Here is a 13,513-nt window from a genome sequence, read left to right as displayed (position 1 = left end):
AAGAAATTAAACACTATTTAAAAAGAGGTAATAATTAATCATAAAAAACAAATAATCAATTACATGAAATTTAAAAAATTAAAAATTAAAAAAAAAATAATTTACAACAGTAAAGAAAAAATGAATAACCTTTTCACTTGCAGAATGTCAAATTACTTATGAATCTTAAAAATGAATTGAAATTTTCAGTTTCAAATTTTCACATAAACAATCACGAGATCTCAGCTCAGAACGAGCTCTTATATGAAACGTCACTTCAAATGTTTACTCACAGTTCATGTGCAGTCTGAGACAGCAGTGTGGAGACCAGCGCTTTGTTGACGTCTGCACCAAAGTGCTAGTCGGAGTCGTCGTCCTCACCAAGTAATAACACGCATCAACACTAGGCTCCTTTAAACGCACATTAGCGTAGTTAGAGCATTACAAATCGGTGTCATTATAATAATTAACACGAGTGCTACAGTATTTAAGTATTTGATATGCTGATTGTGCATCTATGCTTTACTAAAAAAAAATTCAAAGGTATAACAACAAGACCTACAGGGTTGATGACATCGCTTGGGGCCCAATAACACCTTCAAGAAAGGAGACACTGATAGAAGTTTCAATGGTTACTATATGAAGGTAGGTAGGAGTTATAATGACGCTTGTGGTTTCTGCATTTATGCTTGAGCCTGGTTTCTGTTTTCTTTGCGGATTTTTAGCAATACGATCTGCAGATCACTGATGAGAATCAGGTACTGCTGATCAGTCATGTTAAAAGAATGGGCCCTACAAGAGCTCCTCCACCAGGTCCTGCCTTACTCGTCCCGGAGTTCTGCTACCTCACAGGTCTGTCTGAGGGCTAGGAGAACCAGACACTTAATCATTGTGGACAACTTCTTATTGTGCTCATTATTGTCATTTGCGCAGGTCTGACTGATAACATGCGCAACGATTTTACCATCATGAGGGATCTTGCCACTCACACCAGACTGTCCCCAGAACAGCGGGAGAACCGCCTCAACAGATTCGTTAGCAAAATAAGCAAGTAATAAATGCGACTGCGCTTTAACTTGTATAGTGAAATATGCACTTAACAGTCAACAACGAGAGAAGCGCTCTAGAGTTGTTAGAAAAGCGTGTGGATATTCGATTCACTGCAAGTATGCAGTGTCCATATGGGTTGTGTATTTACAGAGATTCTTCTACGTAACACATGCCTGAACATATAGTTTGATTCTGACTACAGTCTAAATAGCCGAATGGTAGGTAATTTAAATTCCTCCTGTGTTTGTAGCAAACAAATTTACATGATATCAAGAACATATTGTGTTGTTAACGTTCAAATAAAATAGCCTCGTTGTTCAAAGCGAATCTCTTCCAGGAACGCCAGCGCTCAGGATGCACTCGGTAGATGGGGTCTAAGCTTTGAGAACAAGATGCTGAATCTGACTGGAAGAGTCCTTCCTGCTGAGAGGATCATCCATGGAGCAAGAGCCGTAAGAGGAACCACAGAACGAACACACAAAATGGTATGCGCTTGTGTCTCAGTCTTGCTGAATCAAGTATATTTGTGTATTTGTGTTTGTGTTTGTGCAGTACGAGTACAACCCATGGGTCGCGGATTGGTCTAAAGAGATGCGAGGACCTCTGATCAACGCCATACCTCTCGGAAACTGGCCGATGTTCTTTACGCGCCGTAACGCTGACATCGCTCACTCCCGGATGCAGGCCCTCAACAAAGTGTCTGGGCCCATGGGCATCCAAATGCAGAGGTCAGGAATGTGAGGCAACTCACTTAACCAGTGTTGGGAAAGGAATTTTTGGGAGTTACAGAGAATTTCTGTCTCATGGGCTAATTGACTTCATGAAAGGGACGTTAGTGTGTAACTGCATTTGATCAATGTCAGAAATAATGTTGAAACACCGGTCATCAGTTGGGTAGTGCAGAACTTTTTCCTAATGTCATCAATATTTAGCTGCAGTTGATCAATTAGAGAGAAGAGTGTATCATCTTAACAAATAAACCTCTTTTGAATTGGAACACAGAGCTATTTAAAAGCTTGTTTCATTCATCATAGCGTATGTTAGTAGAGTGTCAAGAGCATCTATTTTATCCAAAGTAATCTATCATGTCCTAACTGTTAAAAAGAGCAGTGCAACACCTCAGGCCCTCATGACCATAGCCACAAAAATCGCCCTGCAGATGAACTGCAAGATGGGAGGAGAGCTGTGGAGCATCGAGATCCCGGTACAGTTCTGTTCCTCAAGCACTTTTTTTTCAAAGTGTGTCTTACAGAGCCGTGGTCAAGAGATCGTCGATGGACTCTGCAGGGTGTGTGACGTCCTCTGTGCCGAAACTGCTCATCGTGTATCTTGTCACACTGCAGTCTTTTTGCTTTACTTTTTGCTAAACTCCGGATATCTATATGGCATATGGCACTGTGACTGCAGTGTAGTTATATTTAGCAGTAAAAGTCAGTCATTTACAATTGACTTACAATACTTTCACCCACTACTGTTTCTGTGTTCAGGCCCAAGCTGACCATGGTGGTGGTGAAAAAACGCATTGCTTCCAGATTTTTCACCCTCCTCCTGGGACGGTCATCGACACCGAAGTAACGCGGCCTGAGTGGTGCGTTTAGATTTTTAATTGATCTTAAATGTTTAGATGTGAGTGAATTGATGTTTTCTTTTCTTTCTCTGGCTGTCAGCTGTCATTCTGTTCCCAGTTTCCAGTTGCAGTTTGTGTTTTAAAATGCCGATGGCTTGATTTGTCAGGTACGACTTCTTCATTGTGAGTCAGGCCGTGCGCATGGGCAGCCTCACCCCTACTCACTACAACGTGGTGTACGACAGCAGTGGCCTCAAACCAGACCACATGCAGAGACTCACCTACAAGCTTTGTCACCTGTATTATAACTGGCAGGTAAAAGCTACATGCACGTTTGTGTTCATATGTTTATAATTCTTGTTTATCATGCCGATTGACGAAGTAAGCAGGATGTAGACATTTTCTTTGATCGCAGGTCTATTCGCATCGTCTGATCTAAATGGGAGAACGCATCATATTGCATTGTTACAGACTTCTACCAAGATTTTATGGGAATGTTTTGTAAATCGAGACAAATAATAATCTAGTGCATGATGGCTGAAGTCAAAAAGTCTAAAAAATAAATAAAAAAATAAAGTAAATGCAGAGTTAAAGATTAGCCATAACTACACGCTAGTAGGTATTTCTGGCATGTTTTCCACTGGTTGCCATGGTGTTAATTGTAGCGGTTGTTCATCTTTACACACAGTGTTTACACACATTTATTCTGTGTAGGTAAATATATAACGTTTTAATTTGACCGAACCGTCTGGCTGAGCTGAAGTCGGTAAGTGAAGTAATATGAAATGCAACAGTTTTTTTTATTGTTCAAAGCCGGGTTTAAACTGTTTTTCAGATGCTATCGTCAGGTCACCCATAATATCCAGGCTGAAGCCCAAACGACGGCCATTTTCGATCAGTAGTGCACTAAATAGTGAACAGAACACAGTTGTGATCCGTGGGGAATTGCGGTTATGAAGGAATCCGAGAATTGTGTAGGGTTTGGCCTTGGATGTGTTCGAGTAGCGCAGCTTTTACGCAGCGCAGAGCAGAGCAGCGCAGGATTTACGCAGTGAATTACACATAGCATATGGGGGTTAAGTGACACCCACATTTTTACATACACACTCAAAAACAAGAGTTTTGTAGTATGGGATCTTGTTTGTTTGTACCTTCTCTGTATATTTTGAATACTTTTGTCATTCTGCGAAACGTGGATTAGGATTTAAATGCTTTTCTAAAGTTTATATGACTGAATATCTGACTGTGAATGAATGGCAGACAGAGTGTCTGACTGATTGTCTGACTGATTAATGGACAGGTTTAATTAGTTGTCTGATTGAATGTCTGACTCACACCTTGACTGACTGTGTACAGTGTGCAGACTTAAGAACTAGGATTGGAGAAATTCACGCCCTCTAAAAGGTTCAAGATATCTCAGAGTCAAAAGTTTAATCTTCAAAAGTCCTTATAATTCCAACTCCCTACATGAGGCACTAATAATACAGACATATTTCGAGTGACCAGCCATTGTAAAACGGTTGCTATCTGTTTACAAGCTGATTTCTTTCTATTCTACAGTAGATGTTGCGTAATCATTAGGGGCAGCTTTGCAGTCTGCCCCATGTAGCTGCAGATACTTATTATTGCACCTTGTGGTCAAAAATGGGATCTGCAACAAGCATGTGAAAAGGCTTGGCTGCAATCTTGATTGAACATACTGGCGCTATTCCTGTCTTGTTAGTTAGAAAGACCAGCTTACACAATGTTACGTCACCAGACACACGTGACATCTTAAAATGCTCAGCACTTTAAATGCCCAGCACCATGTCGAGAACTTCAACACGGGTGTTCTAATGATGTCACGTGACAACAAACACGTGCACGTCAACCCCCTATATGAACGGAATCGCAAATCTGCCGCAACGTTCACGTGTGACGTATGAAAACGCTTGATGTAATAAGGAGAACTGGATTATGTGCATTCTCGCAACGTCACATACTCGTATCCTCTCGCCTGCAAAGGTATTAGCACCCTTTCTGTCCACTCGCCTCCAAAGGTTTTGGCACCTTATGTCCACTCGCCTCCAAAATTATTGCTGACCCGTGGTCCATTTCTTGCTTCCTCAAGCCAACATCAAAGTTTTAAAAAATCTAGTTTTCTATTTAAAAAACCAAGAAATTTCTATTTTATTTGTGTATTCTATGATTCCTGATTGTAGGGGAGGCCTATCGATGAAGAAGATGGCAGCGTTGTGGTTCCAGTGGATTGAGGTGGCTTTATGGAAGGCTTTTTCAGACAGGTACAAACATCTTTGTTTACATTCATCACTAAAGTCATTTATAAATGATGCGGAATTTCGGTCAAATCACTAAACTGTTAAAGGACATAGTGTAAGAAATGTAAAATCAAGAAAAGTACTATTAATAAAAAAATAAAATGGAATTGAATACATAAGTTTGTCTGAACAAATTGACTGAATGTGTTTCAGGTGGAGGAAGTAAGGAGGTAACATTTCTAAAATTCCCTCGCAGGTGAACAAAGTGAAAAAGAAGCACAGTATGATCCTCTCAGCTCCCAACCCTGACGAAAGTGCGTACACACTCAATAATACACGAAAAACACACACACAAAAATAAAACCTCCATCTCATGCATATGTCCCTGCTCCCAAATCAGTTTTAATCAAATATAGCTATTGGAAAGCTTTTTCACTGGAGAAAAGTTTTAATGAGATACAAATGTCTTGATTACTGCATGTGATTGATGGAAAATAATTTCTGAAAATAATTCATTCTGTTAAGGACATCTGCAGCACTTTGTGTCATGGAAGCTAATGTACAATGCTCGGTTTGTGTCACAGCGCTGGCTGAAGGCATTGTTTCAAATGCACACACACACACTTGTGCAGTTCAGACTAAATATACCGTGCTTGTGTACTGAGCAGTAAAAACAATCAAATTGCACACACACACACACACCCCTAATGTATCCTTCAGGAAACATGCGAAGGAAACCTCACCTTTCCCGACTTCAAATACACGCATTCATCTGCTTTAAACACTTCACCAGTGTAAATCATGGTGAGATGTAGAAGATGCAGTAAGTGTGCTTTGCCACATATAACGTGCGCTCTGTTGTCTTCACTCCCATCGGTAGTCTTGCTTTCACTTGTTGTTGCAAATGCAGATTTACAGCTGCTATAAACGCAAATGAAAACAAGAACTAACTTGTTTTATGGACATTCTGCGCTGACCAACCTCTGGTCTACACTCAAGTATGTTTTTACTTGTTTAACTCTGCACAACGTAACATCTGATTTCTGTGTCCTTTATTTAGGGACCAAAGAGGAGCTCAAGCAGCTGATGGTCAAAATCAAGAAAAATGCCAATGTGACCAAGAAGCTCTACTCTCTCTCTCTCTCTCTCTCTCTTCCTGGCTTTCTCACTGTCGAGGGAAGAAGGTAGTTCTGTAATACAATAAGGGTTCAAACCCCTTCTTTGTGGTTTATCCTGATAATGAATGTCATTGTGCATCCATTAGCGAGATCTTTCACTGCTACAGGATTACAAACTCCTCACACCTATGTCTGTAAAGTGCAAAACCCGAAAAGCGAATACTACAAAAACAGTCAATAACTTCACTGTACTGTCACCAGCTCACACACACACTGTACTGTAATACACTGTACTGTAATACACTGTACTGTAATACACTGTACTGTAACACACTGTACTGTTACCAGCTCACACACTTCACTGTCACCAGCACTTTACAGACGGTCCCTTGGAATCTGTCTGTCAGCCGTCTGCACATAGAGACTTATGTATTCTGTGGACCGCAGATTAAAGCTGATATTGAGGAGAATTGTGTTGTAGCTGCGTCTCTACATTACTACGGTAGAAAAAGAGGTGTTATTTGTGTAATAAGAGCGTTTAGCTCAGGAGTTATTGACTCGGGAAACTCCAACCTGTGAATATGTGACTAACTTTACTTAAGTTAAATAAACGTCATTTTCTTTTTAAAAGCGAGAACATGATGTTGTGTCTGATCACGTATTATTAGTTCCAGTTTACTTGTTTCCCTACCGGACATTAGACGAGGTAACACCAGAGATAGAAGCACCACGCGGTACTGAAGTGTGCTAAAAGTGGTTATTAATAAAAGTTGTGTTAATGCCGAAGCTCGTGTTTTATTTAGACAAAACATAATGAGAGAACGTTATACATATCTACAATCATACATATGTTCAGTTCTATGTTAATAAATAGTCAGAAGGTTTTTAAATTGTACTGAAGATTTGATGAATGATTTGACAGTCAGGTATTGATTGATTGCTTGCAGATGTTGAGACAACTACTAGGCTACTTAAATATATATCACACTAATTAGTCTTCTGTAATTAAATTTTTGCCATGGAAATAGCTTTTGATTGCTGACATGGTATTAAATAAAATAATCTGAATCTGTTTGTAGTTTCCCAAGTGATAAACAGAGACGTCAGTCATGGACAAGTTGCAGGGACATGAAACACTTAGTTTTAATGGTTAACTCAGCAGACAGGCCTGGAAGGATGTCACCAGTTAGGTTGGCAGTTCAGCCTCAGTCAAACTTTGTGGGGGGGGTTTGTGTGGTTTTTTTTTTTTTTTTTTTTTTTTTTTGGTTTGTGAGACTTTACTTATTTAATGTGGCAAAAATATTGCTGGAAAAGAATAACTAAAAGATTGAACAGTCTTTGGCACCTCAAATATCTAACTTTCACATTATGTTCCTCTCAAATTTGTGATTTGCTTCCACCTGCAAATTGCTTTGTGTATCATATTTAATAAACCAACACAATTTAAATAAACACGTATAGTCACACCATTGTAGCAGTGTTACATGCAGTAGGCTATAAGGTAAGTAGTGATTGTTCATCACAATGTAACTAATAAACTTACACCTACTAGCACTATGCATTATATTGTGAAAAAGTAGATTATCTTAATATCAAAACCTTACATTTTCTCTGGACTCAATGATAAATACGTGTCTGACCTTTGGAACGAACCAAAAAAAAAAACTAGAAATGACATTCATGATTTATGGTGATTTTATTATTTTGCCTACATTGACGCTGATGCATTAAGAGGAGGGGGTCCCTGTACCAAGATGGCGGCTCAGTTGACGCATTCGTTCCAATGTACTGCCGTATACAAGGCGACATCTAGTGTATATATCCATGATAAAAATGAAGTATATATGATAGCCTTTTTTTTTCAGCATTTTTGGTCTAACTTGTTTCCAACATTAACATATATTTTGCAAAAAAATTTGTAATAATTGCTATAATAAACCTCAATATGCAAAATGCCTCATTTTCTAGTAAAAAAATTTTTTGAATTTTCACTATAGAGGCACAAAAGTTGATGCACAATTACAGGCTGGTATATTTCAAAGCCAGGACAGGAAACCATTTTGACCATTTTTAATGTCAGCAAATAATAAAATCTGTTTTTTTTTGTTTTTTGTTTTTTCAGGTCAAATTGACTTGAATGCTTATAAATCAAAAATTATAGAATTATCACCATTCTGTGTGATCAGCCTTACATTTGTGAAAATGTAATGTATATTTTGCCCACCATGTCATCCAAAAAACCTTTTCATGACAATAACAGAACAACTGTATTATAGCTGTGCATTCTTACAACAACTTGAGACTTTTACAATCACTCTCTTTAGCAAACTTCAATAAGCCTTTCAGGAGGTCTTGCATTACGCTTTGGCCTGCAATTATTTCCAGGAGAAACTGTGACCTCTTTTGTTACATCTGAGTCTGTATGGTCCTTGGAACTGTTAAGAGCTTGTTCACCAGTGGCTATATCAGACTTCCCAAAGTCATTTGGTTGTAGATCTGTTTCTTCAATAGTCACTTGTGGTCTTAAGTCCACTCGGTTCCTTCTGAGAGTTGCACCACCCTCTGTTTGAATCTCATAGGAGCGTTGAACTATTTCTCTTTCCACGTGACCTTGTGTCCAGGTGCCTGTTGCGTGATTCAGGATGCAAACTTTATCTCCAGGTTTGAGATTTTGCAGAGATTTTGCTTTCTTGTTGTCATGTCTTTTTTGCTTGTTTTTGTGTACATGTTTTGTGGCTTTAATCTTGTCTGTACCAGCAGGTGTTAATAAGTCCTTATGAATTGGTAAGTTGGTACGTATCTGTCGACCCATCAACATCTGAGCTGGGATAAGCCATTTTGTAGTGGAGCACTCCTGTAAATCATTAAACTTTGACTTTTTATCATGAGAGTCTTCACAATTTTCACAGAGCTTTCTGCTAGCCCATTGGACATAGGGTAGTTTGGGCTCGATGTGGTGTGTTGAAAACCCCACTCTTTAGTAAAAGACATAAACTCCGAACTGAGGACCATTATCAGAAAACACCTCGCAGGGGACGCCATGTCTTGCAAACACTGTTTTAAGGAAAGCAATGACGGCTTGACTGGATGTCATCTGTAACGTTGCAACTCCTGGATAATTGGAGAAATAATCAGTAACTACAACATGGCTCTTACCGTTGCAGTCAAACAAGTCTACACCGACCTTCTGGTATGGGCGATCAGGATGAGGCATGAGTGGCTCTGCTTGTTGTTTAGACCTGTATGTGAGACATATTTCACATGAAGCTGTAGTCTGACTGATGTCACGGTTCATCCTTGGCCAATACATTACCTCCCGTGCTCTGCGTTTACATTTCTTATGTGACCGTTCCAAGGAATCTTCTCAGTTTCTCTTTATTTTGTGGCTGTTCCATGTTAACAATTGCTGAGGTCTTTCTTGGCTCTGGCCTGACGCCATCCTCAGACAGTACATCTCCAACAAAAGTTAAGCTCTTGACTGCAAACTCACACTTCTCTTTGTTTAGTTTCAGATTGGACTGTCTAATCAAATCTAGGACCTGCCTTAGCCGTGCATCATGTTCCTGTCGGCTGGAACCCCACACAATTATATCATCCATCGTAGTCTCCACGCCTGTTAAGTGCTCAGAGATCATGTGAACTGTCTTGTGGTAAACTTCTGGTGCTGACAAAATGCCATACGGGAGACGGAGAAACCGATATCTGCCTTCTGGTGTATTGAAGGTGCACAATTTCCAGCTTTCCTCCTCAAGCTTCATTTCATCCTAAAGCCAGATGATGCATCTAGCTTACTGAACCACTTAGCTCCAGTAAACTGAGACATAATCTCCTCTCTGGTGGGCAGTTTATAATGTTCACCTTTTATGGCCCTGTTGAGATCTCTTGGGTCAAGACAAATCCTCAGAGCTCCATTTTTCTTCAGCACAATGACTAGTGAACTCACCCAGTCTGTTGGTTCATCAATCTTCTTTAGAACATTGAGCTTCTCCATGCGAGCCACAGCTCCTCTTTAAGTTTGCCTCGCAGTACAAATGGAACTTTTCTGCATGCATGTACCACAGGTGTCACTGTCTCATCTACACTTATTCTGTGCTCACCAGGCAGACATCCGAGTCCTTCAAACACATCTTTGTTCTCCTCCAAAAAGGAGTTTTCATCTGTTTCAGACTGTGACGTCACTACAAACACTCTCCTTACCAGGTCAAGTTTTTCACATGTATTCAGTCCTATGATTGGCTGTACATTTTTCTCCACAATCACCATTTGTGTCTTTAGTACGTCTCCTTTGTGTTTCAGAGTCACCAGACATATTCCCTTAACTGGAACATTCTCACCAGTGTATCCTGTCACTTTCAGCTTTGCTGAGTGAATTTAGCTTCTGACTTTGAGGGTTTTGTTGTCATCCAAAGACAAAAGGTTAACTTGAGCTCCAGTGTCTATTTTAAATGGACTTGTAGTTTCATTTACAGTCAGTGGTACAAGCCATTCAGCTTTATCTAGTGTGTTGGTCTGTACAGAATCAACAAGAAATTCCTCTGTTAGTTCTTCGACAGTATGTACTGTTTTTCTTTGCAACATTTCGCAGAATGATTGTTTTTTCCATAAGCTGGACATGACCTGGGCATGTGTACTCCTCCACATCTGCCACATTTCCTTTTTGTTTCTTTAGCTTAGCAGACTGTTTTGTGTGCTGCTCCTCTCTTTTAATTGCATGCACAGCAGCACCATCCCTGTGCAGTTCCTTAGCTTGTGCACGAGTAATTTCAGCAGCTCTACACATATTGACAGCTTTATCCAGTGTCCGTGCTGGTTCTCCTAACAATCTTTCCCTGAGAGCGTTGTCGGGAATTCCACAGACTCTTCTGTCTCTCACTAGTGAATCTCTTAAATTTCCGAATTCACAGCTCTTACTGAAAGTGTGCAGTTCAGCGAGGTATTGGTCAAAACTTACTCCTTGTTTTTGGTCAGCAGAGAAAAACTTGGATCTCTCAAATGTGACATTCTTACTTGGCACAAAATATTCCTCAAATTTTTGCATTAGAACAGTCAGTGGCTTGGGTTGGGTTGGGGTTAAACCTGGGTTAGGGTTGGGGTTAAACCTGGGTTAGGGTTGGGGTTAAACTTGGGTTGGGGTTAAACCTGGGTTAGGGTTGGGGTTAAACCTGGGTTAGGGTTGAACCTGGGTTGTGGTTGAACCTGGGTTGGGGTTGAACCTGGGTTGGGGTTGAACCTGGGTTGGGGTTGGGGTTAAACCTGGGTTAGGGTTAAACCTGGGCTTGGGTTGGGGTTAGGGTCAAACCTGGGCTTGGGTTGGGGTTAAACCTGGGTTAGGGTTGGGGTTAAACCTGGGTTAGGGTCAAACCTGGGCTTGGGTTGGGGTTAAACCTGGGTTAGGGTTGGGGTTAAACCGGGGTTGGGGTTAAACCTGCGTTTGGTTTAGGGTCAAACCTGGGCTTGACTGGAGTCAGGGCCGCTCTCATACACATGTGGAGGTGCTCATTAGTGACCCTGGAACCATATTTAGTTTGGATTATGTTCATTGTAGAGAAAGCTGCCTCACAGTTGTATGTAGAGACAAACATGGTCAGGATGTATAGGGCTACTTCACTCAGACCTGGGAAAGCTGTCTCAGGGACGCTGTCTTCAGATTTGAGTGGATATGTTTGTTTAAAACCTTTGTTTTGTCTCATAATGATGTTTCACATCGTCACTTTTAATATGAGACACACTGGTTTAGTGTGAAGTGTGAACAAAAATCAGTCTCCGTCTCACTCGTCTGTTTCTCTCCCTTTCTCCGTCTCACTCGTCTGTTTCTCTCCCTTTCTCCGTCTCACTCGTCTGTTTCTCTCCCTTTCTCCGTCTCACTCGTCTGTTTCTCTCCCTTTCTCCGTCTCCCTCGTCTGTTTCTCTCCCTTTCTCCGTCTCCCTCGTCTGTTTCTCTCCCTTTCTCCGTCTCCCTCGTCTGTTTCTCTCCCTTTCTCCGTCTCACTCGTCTGTTTCTCTCCCTTTCTCCGTCTCACTCGTCTGTTTCTCTCCCTTTCTCCGTCTCACTCGTCTGTTTCTCTCCCTTTCTCCGTCTCACTCGTCTGTTTCTCTCCCTTTCTCCGTCTCACTCGTCTGTTTCTCTCCCTTTCTCCGTCTCACTCGTCTGTTTCTCTCCCTTTCTCCGTCTCACTCGTCTGTTTCTCTCCCTTTGTTTTCTACATGTATCACTATCTTTCTTTCATGTGTAACTTTACTCTAATTCTCTACAAATACAACTGGTCTGTGCGTTTCCACTACCACTACCGTAAAGATAGCAAAAGCTGCGCCGGTTAAAATAGAAGCGCTTCGTCAAGTTTTAAATCAGAACCTTTTGTTTGGGCCGTAGGTCCGGGTCCGTATTGGGCAGCTTCTGGGTCCGGACCCGGACCGCGGTCCGCCTGTTAGTGACCTATGGTCTAAAATGTAGGTCATGCTAATGTGGTCATGTGGTGTTTCTCTCTCACAGCTGATCGACATCAAAACACTTGAGGCCATAAACTCAGTGGCTCAAGTGTTTTTGGGTGCAACGATGTTGGGCGACAACATCGGCCACATCATCAAGGAGGGGAAGTGCGGCGGAAGCACCACAATAATCGGCTTTGCGGCAGTGGCGATTATTCTGGAGGCCCTGTTGCTCCTATTTCTTGGCGTCATCTGTGAGTATTGCAGCATTATTGCTTTTTCAGCCATAAAGGTGTATATATAGAAACCTACAGACTTTCCAGATATGTTCTGGGTGTTAATGTTTTCAGAAGGAACTTTCTTTTTTCTTATCCCCTATCAGTGTGGAGAACACCACGAGGCCAAAAAGAGATTAAAATGATGAATTTCGCCTTCTTGGCCTGCGTCACCACGCACTTTGTTTTGAGGGTGGTGATCATCGCCCTGGTCAGTGCACAACATTGTCAGGTTCAATATGAGAAGAATAGCAACATATGTTTGGTTATATGTTATAAATGAGTTAATGTCCTTAGCCATGGTTTAAATCAGACGTCCATTTTAGGATTAGATTTTAGAAAATCTGATCTACTAAATTGCCTAAAAACGTGTTTTTGTTTAAAATTGACTTCTGCTTCACATTTACATACAGATACAAATCTGAATATGTGGAGCAGTAAACAGCTATAGATTCAGGTACCAACACAGACATAAATGAAGACATGAGACACAGAAGACATGTTTGTCAGATTTGCCAACACAAAAAGGACAGAGGACAATGTGTCCCAGTCAGTTGTGTTCCAGTCTTTAAATAAGCTTCAGACTTTTTCAAGGTCAATTATTTCTTTGTCCTTTTTGAGTTGGCAAATTTGCCGTGTGCAACAATGAACAATTTAACTATTAAAACAATTAAAATAAACACAAACATGTCTTCTGTGTCTCATGTCTTCATTTATGTCTGTGTTGGTACCTGAATCTATAGCTGTTTAGTGAAAGAATGTAAAAAGAAAGCGTTTTAAATGATCACACACTTCATTCAGCTCCTGATATTAATAATTATTAATGAACTATTATTAAAA

The 13,513-nt window shown here is 40.6% G+C and overlaps 1 pseudogene; it reads left to right on the top strand.

Annotated features, from left to right (window-relative positions):
• Positions 1–277: 277 nt before the first annotated feature.
• LOC132849286 (piwi-like protein 1) lies at positions 278–4,848 on the top strand (annotated as a pseudogene).
• Positions 4,849–13,513: the final 8,665 nt, after the last annotated feature.

Source organism: Tachysurus vachellii, chromosome 7, assembly GCF_030014155.1.
Source record: "Tachysurus vachellii isolate PV-2020 chromosome 7, HZAU_Pvac_v1, whole genome shotgun sequence".
In the NCBI taxonomy this organism is placed as follows: Eukaryota; Metazoa; Chordata; class Actinopteri; order Siluriformes; family Bagridae; genus Tachysurus; species Tachysurus vachellii.
This window is presented reverse-complemented; position numbering and strand designations above follow the sequence as displayed.